This window comes from Portunus trituberculatus, chromosome 45, assembly GCF_017591435.1.
Source record: "Portunus trituberculatus isolate SZX2019 chromosome 45, ASM1759143v1, whole genome shotgun sequence".
Taxonomy (NCBI): Eukaryota; Metazoa; Arthropoda; class Malacostraca; order Decapoda; family Portunidae; genus Portunus; species Portunus trituberculatus.
Window position 1 is genome coordinate 14974780 of NC_059299.1, and position 6990 is coordinate 14981769.

Here is a 6990-nt window from a genome sequence, read left to right on the forward strand (position 1 = left end):
TCCCCGGCCGGGTGGAGATATTTGGGTGTGTCTCCTTTCACGTGTAGCCCCTGTTCACCTAGCAGTGAGTAGGTACGGGATGTAAATCGAGGAGTTGTGACCTTGTTGTCCCGGTGTGTGGTGTGTGCCTGGTCTCAGGCCTATCCGAAGATCGGAAATAATGAGCTCTGAGCTCGCTCCGTAGGGTAACGTCTGGCTGTCTCGTCAGAGACTGCAGCAGATCAAACAGTGAAAACACACACACACGTAAAACACTTTTAAGGGATGTGCGGAGACGGGAGTTTGGTATCACTGTTGTGTTCATTACCGAGACAGCCGTGCCGTGCCGTGCAACACAAATGACAGGTACGAGGAAGGAAAAAAAGACCACAGATAAAGAAAGGAAGGAAGGAACATCTCGGGTAGGTGTTATGTATTCAATTTCCGCTGTCTTCTTTTTCTTTAATTTCCTTTTGTTTCTTGTTTGGTAGTTGATAGTTCAGATGCTTTTGACGTGTGTGTGTGTGTGTGTGTGTGTGTGTGTGTGTGTGTGTGTGTGTGTGTAATTCACCTCGGTCGTCTGCTGGTCACCCAGCCAGTCTTCCCCGTTACGGAGCGAGCTCAGATCTCATAGGCCGATCTTCGGGTAGGACTGAGACCTCATCAATACACAACACACACCGGGAAAGCGAGGCCACAACCCCTCGAGTTACATCCCGTACCTATTTACTGCTAGGTGAACAGGGGCTATACATTGAGGCTTGCCTATTTGCCTCGCCGCTTACCGGGATTCGAACTCGGGCCTCTCGATTGTGAGTCGAGCTTGCTAACCACTGCACTACGCGGTGTGTGTGTGTGTGTGCGCGCGAATTGGTGGGCTGATGTGCGATAACAAGAAAAGCAAGCCTCACCCAGGGCAACGCGCACACACACACACACACACACACACCGCGTAGTGCAGTGGTTAGCAAGCTCGATTCACAATCGAGAGGCCCGGGTTCGAGTCCCGGTAAGAGGCGAGGCAAATAGGCAAGTCTCAATGTGGAAATATACAAAACAGGAGTCAGGGAATATATCCCGAAATATAGACCTAAAGAAGAAGGAAAGAAAGATTGGTTTAATGCAAGGTGTGCTAGGGCAAAGGAAAAAAGAGATGGAGCATGGAAAAGGTGGAGGAAAAATAGAAATCCAGAAAATAAGGAAAACTTCAAAACAGCAAGAAATAAATATGCTAAGGTAAGAAAGGAAGAAGAAAGAAACTATGAAAAGGACATTGTCGAAAAATGTAAGGAACAACCGAAATTGTTCTACAGATTCATAAATGGAAAAATAAGGCAAAAAGAAACAATAGAAAGGTTAAAAGGAGAGAACAGGATGGTGGAAGACCCAAAAAGTATGGCAGAACTGTTAAATAGTAAATTTCAGGAGATCTTTACTAATGAATCCAAATTTGAAAGACAACAGGGAAATAGAGACTGTCCATATGAAAGAGATTAAAGTAACCAAGCTTGAAATAAAAGAGTTGATGACGGAACTAGATGAGGAGAAGGCAATGGGACCGGATGAAGTCTCAGGCAGAATACTGAAAGAATGTAGGAAGAACTAGCAAGTCCTATATACAACATCATAAAATGCTCAATAGAAAATGGAACAGTACCAGTAGAATGGAAAAGAGCTGAGGTGGTTCCCCATATAAGAGCGGAAGGAAGGAAGAACCTTTAAATTACAGTCCAGTACTAGTGTAATATGCAAGATGTGTGAAAGAGTAATAAAGAAACAATGAATTGAGTTTCTTGAAGACAACAAATTATTATCAAATAGCCAATTTAGTTTTAGAAAAGTTCTGTCGTGTGTAACAAATTTATTGAGTTTCTACCCTAGAATAGTTGATAAAGTACAAAAGAGAGAGAGGGATGGATTGACTGTATTTATTTAGATTTAAAAAAAAAAAGATTACTATGGAAGTTAGAAGAGAAGGGTGGCTTAAAAGGAAGCACATTGAGATGGATGGAAAATTACTTGAGGGGGAGAGAAATAAGGACGGTAGTTAAAGATATGAAGTCCAAGTGGAGAGCAGTAGACAGCGGAGTGCCACAGGGGTCAGTATTGGCGCCAATACTTTTTCTCATATATATAAACGACATGCCAGAGGGGGTGAACAGCTACATAAATCTGTTTGCGGACGATGCGAAACTGTGCAGAGTCATAAAACAAAGAGGATTGAAATACTGCAGGAAGACTTAAACAAGATCTGGAAATGGAGTAAAAAATGGGAGATGGAATTCAATGTGGACAAAAGCCATGTCATGGAAATGGGAAAAAGTGAAAAGACGACCAGTGGGAATCTATAAGATGGGAGATGGAGTAGAACTAGAAAAAGTAAAAAAGGAAAAGGACTTGGGAGTGACGATGGAAGAAAACAATCAACCGGTAAGCCATATTGATAGAATTTTCAGAGAGACATATAATTTGCTAAGGAATATTGGATTAGCATTTCACTACATGGACAAAGAAATGATGAAGAAATTGATAAGTACTATAATAAGACCCAGATTGGAATATGCAGGAGTTGTGTGGACCCCATAAAAAGAAACACATAAGGAAATTGGAGAGACTACAAAAAATGGCTACAAGAATGGTTCCAGAATTTAAAGGGATGACATATGAGGAGAGACTAAAAGCTATGGATCTACCAACCCTGGAACAGAGAAGAGAGGGGATCTGATACAAGTTTATAAATTGATTAACGGAATGGATCAAGTGGATAATGAGAAACTAATCCTGAGAGAAGAATATGACATTAGAAGCACAAGATCGCATAGTAAGAAACTGAGGAAGGAAGATGTCTGAGAGATGTTAAAAATTTAGTTTCCGCAAAGATGTGTTGAGACTTGGAACAGTTTGAGTGAGGAAGTGGTGTCAGCAACGAGTGTACATAGTTTTAAAGAAAAATTGGATAAGTGTAGATATGGAGACGGGGCCACACGAGCATAAAGCCCAGGCCCTGTAAAACTACAACTAGGTAAATACACACACACACACACACACACACACACACACACACACACACACACACACACACACACACACACACACACACACACACACACTGCGTAGTGTAGTGGTTAGCACGCTCGACTCACAATCGAGAGGCCCGGGTTCGAGTCCCGGAATGCGGCGAGGCAAACGGGCAAGCCTCTTAATGTGTAGCCCCTGTTCACCTAGCAGTAGAATAGGTACAGGATGTAACTCGAGGGGTTGTGGCCTCGCTTTTCCGGTGTGTGTGTTGTGTGTGATGTGGTCTCAGTCCTACCCGAAGATCGGTTTATGAGCTCTGAGCTCGCTCCGTAATGGCGAAGACTGGCTAGGTGATCAGCAGACGACCGAGGTGAATTACACACACACACACACACACACACACACACATTGTTTATGTATGCTAATGAGGAAGATGGTGATACAGGGAGCAGATGTTGCTTTACTAATTAGACAATCACACCTGAAATGCTTGCCCAGGTGAGATGAGGGATGAGGGTGGGGTTGAAAGGTGCTGGTGAAAGAAAGTTGTGGTGTGTTAGTAGGGTGAAAAGGGAAGGTAAGGAGTTGTACGTGGAAGAATAGAAAGGGAGGTAAGGGAGTGGTGGTGAGTAGACTCAAGGATAATAAGATAAGGTTCGTTTAAGCTTGTTTTAACGAAAAAAAAAAAGATGTCGCCAGGTACTATGTGCGTTTCCTTATGCTTCCTGCAGGTTTAGAGTGACTCTTCAGACACCAGGCGCAGCAGCAGCTGTGATGCAGGAATTCATACTTTTTGCTGAACGTAGGATTTTATTAAATTTCGTAATTAGCTTCAACTTCAGCTGAAAAAAAAGGTGATCTATAGCGGCAAGTTCGTGTACTGGAAGTTAAATCTCCACCAGCGTCTGGTGGAGGCCAAGGAAGTGACGGCCCGTCAGGAGCAGCAGAGTGTCCGCAGCTGGGCAACCAATCCAAAAGCCAGGGTGAAGCCGAGAGGTAGCCCATGGCTCAAAAGAACCCAGAGAAGGAGCTTCCTTCGGTGAAGAATGAGAGGCAAAAACCCGGCGTAGCAGGGCCGTCCTGGCGGTGTCTGTCACCCTGCTCAACCACTGGTACCTTACATTAACTGGGGCCTTGGTCCCTTCACTGGAGCTTAGGATTAAAAGGAGCCTTGGTGCCTTAACTGGAGCCTTGGAGCCTTGGATTAATTGGAATCCTTGGTGCCTTAATTGGAGCCTTGGATTAACAGGAGCCTTGGTGCCTTAACTATATATAGCCTTGGATCCATGGATTGTCAATAACCTTGGTACCTTAACTGGAGCCTTGGATTAACAGGAGCCTTGGTGCCTTAACTGGACCCTCGGATTAACAGGATCCTTGGTGCCTTAACTGGAGCCTTGGATTAGCAGGAGTCCTGGTGCCTTAACTGGAGCCTTGGATTAGCAGGAGTCTTGGTGCCTTAACTGGAGCCTTGGAGCCTTGGATTAACAGGATCCTTGGTGCCTTAACTTGAGCCTTGGAGCCTTGGATTAGCAGGAGCCCTGGTGCCTTAACTGGAGCCTTGGATTAGCAGGAGCTCCAAGGCTCCAGCCAAGGTACCAAGGCTCCAGTTAAGGCACCAGGGCTCCTCTGTCAAGGCTCCTCTGGCCCCTCAGGCCTTGGTTCCAGTTAAAGGCTCCTTAAGGCTCCAAGGCTCCTGCTAATCAAGGCTCCAGTTAAGGCACCAAGGCTCCTGTTAATCAGGCTCAGTTAAGGCACCAAGGCTCCTGTTAATCAAGGCTCAAGGCCAGTTAAGGCACCAAGACTCCTGCTAATCCAAGGCTCCAGTTAAGGCACCAAGACTCCTGTTAATCCAAGGCTCCAAGGCTCCAGTTAAGGCACCAAGACTCCTGCTAATCCAAGGCTCCAGTTAAGGCACCAAGTCTCCTGTTAATCCAAGGCTCCAATTAAGCCAGCAAAGATCCAATTAATCCAAGGCTCCATGGCTCCAGTTAAAGCACCAAGGCTCCTGTTAATCCAAGGCTCCAATTAAGGCACCAAGGGTCCAATTAATCTAAGGCTCCAAGGCTCCAGTTAATCCAAGGCTCCAATTAAGGCACCAAGGGCCCAATTAATCATAGGCTCCAGTTAAGGCATCAAGGCTCCTGTTAATCCAAGGCTCCAATTAAGGCACCAAGGACCCAATTAATCCAAGGCTCCAGTTAAGGCACCAAGGGTTCAATTAATCCTAGGGTCCAAGGCTCCATGGTGCCTTAACTGGAACCTTGGATTAACAGGAGCCTTGGTGCCTTAACTGGAACCTTGGATTAACAGGAGCTTTGGTGCCTTAACTGGAGCCTTGGATCTATAGATTGACTAGTGCCTTAACTGGAGCCTTGGATTGTCAATAAACTTGGTGCCTTACCTGGAGCCTTGGATTAACAGGAGCCTTGGTGCCTTAACTGGAGCCTTGGATTAGCAGGAGCCTTGGTGCCTTAACTGGAGCCTTGAATTGTCAATAAACTTGGTGCCTTACCTGGAGCCTTGGATTAACAGGAGCCTTGGTGCCTTAAATGGAGCCTTGGATTGTCAATAACCTTGGTGCCTTAACTGGAGCCTTGGATCTATGGATTGAAAACTACCTTGGTGCCTTAACTGGAGCCTTGGATTGTCAATAACCTTGGTGCCTTAACTGGAGCCTTGGATTAACAGGAGCCTTGGTGCCTTAACTGAAGCCTTGGACCTTTTGATTAACAGGAGCCTTGGTGCCTTAACTGGAACCTTGGATTAACAGGAGCCTTGGTGCCTTAGCTGGAGCCTTGGAGCCTTGGATTAACAGGAGCCTTGGTGCCTTAGCTGGAGTCTTGGATCCATGGATTGACAATAACCTTGTTGTCTTAGCAGGAGCCTTGGATTAGCAGGAGCCTTGGTGCCGTAACTGGAGCCTTGGATTAACAGGAGCCTTGGTGCCTTAACTGAAACCTTGGACCCTTGGATTAACTGGAGCCTTGGAGCATTGGATTAATTGGACCCTTGGTGCCTTAATTGGAGCCTTGGATTAGCAGGAGCCTTGGTGCCTTAACTAGGGCCTTGGAATCTTGGATTAACAGGAGCCTTGGTGCCTTAACTGGAACCTTGGAGCCTTGGATTGTCAATAACCTTGGTGCCTGGATTGACAGGAGCCTTGGTGCCTTGACTGGAAACTTGGATTAACTGGAGCCTTGGATTAATAGGAGCCTTGGATTAATAGGATCCTTGGTGCCTTAACTGGAGCCTTGGATTAACAGGAGCCTTGGTGCCTTAACTGGAACCTTGGAGCCTTGGATTGTCAATAACCTTGGTGCCTGGATTAGCAGGAGCCTTGGTGCCTTGGATTAACAGGAGCCTTGGTGCCTTAACTGGATCCTTGGATTAACAGGACCCTTGGTACCTTAACTGGAGCCTTGGATTAATGGCACCCTTGGTGCTATAACTGGAGCCTTGGATTAGCAGGAGCCTTAGTACCTTAACTGGAGCCTTGGATTAATTGGACCCTTGGTGCCTTAACTGGACCCTCGGATTAACAGGATCCTTGGTGCCTTAACTGGAGCCTTGGATTAACAGGAGCCTTGGTGCCTTAACTGGAGCCTTGGATTAACAGGAGCCTTGGTGCCTTAACTGGCCCCTTGGAGCCTTGGATTAACAGGAGCCTTGGTGCCTTAACTGGCCCCTTGGAGCCTTGGATTAACAGGAGCCTTGGTGCCTTAACTGGAGCCTTGGATTGGCTTGGCTCCAGGCTGGAGCCAAGGCCTTGGTCCCAGGGCTCCTTGGCCCTGGGGCCTTAACAAGGCTCAGTTAACTGGCCTTGAGCAACCAAGACTCCTTGGCTAACAGGCTGTGCGCCTCCTTGGCAGCCTTAACTGGGCTCCTGTTAATCAGGGCCTTGGATTAACAGACTCCTTCAAGCCTTGGTGCCTTGGCACCAAGGCCCTTAATCAGGCTCTCCCTTGGCACCAGACTCCTGCTAATCCAAGG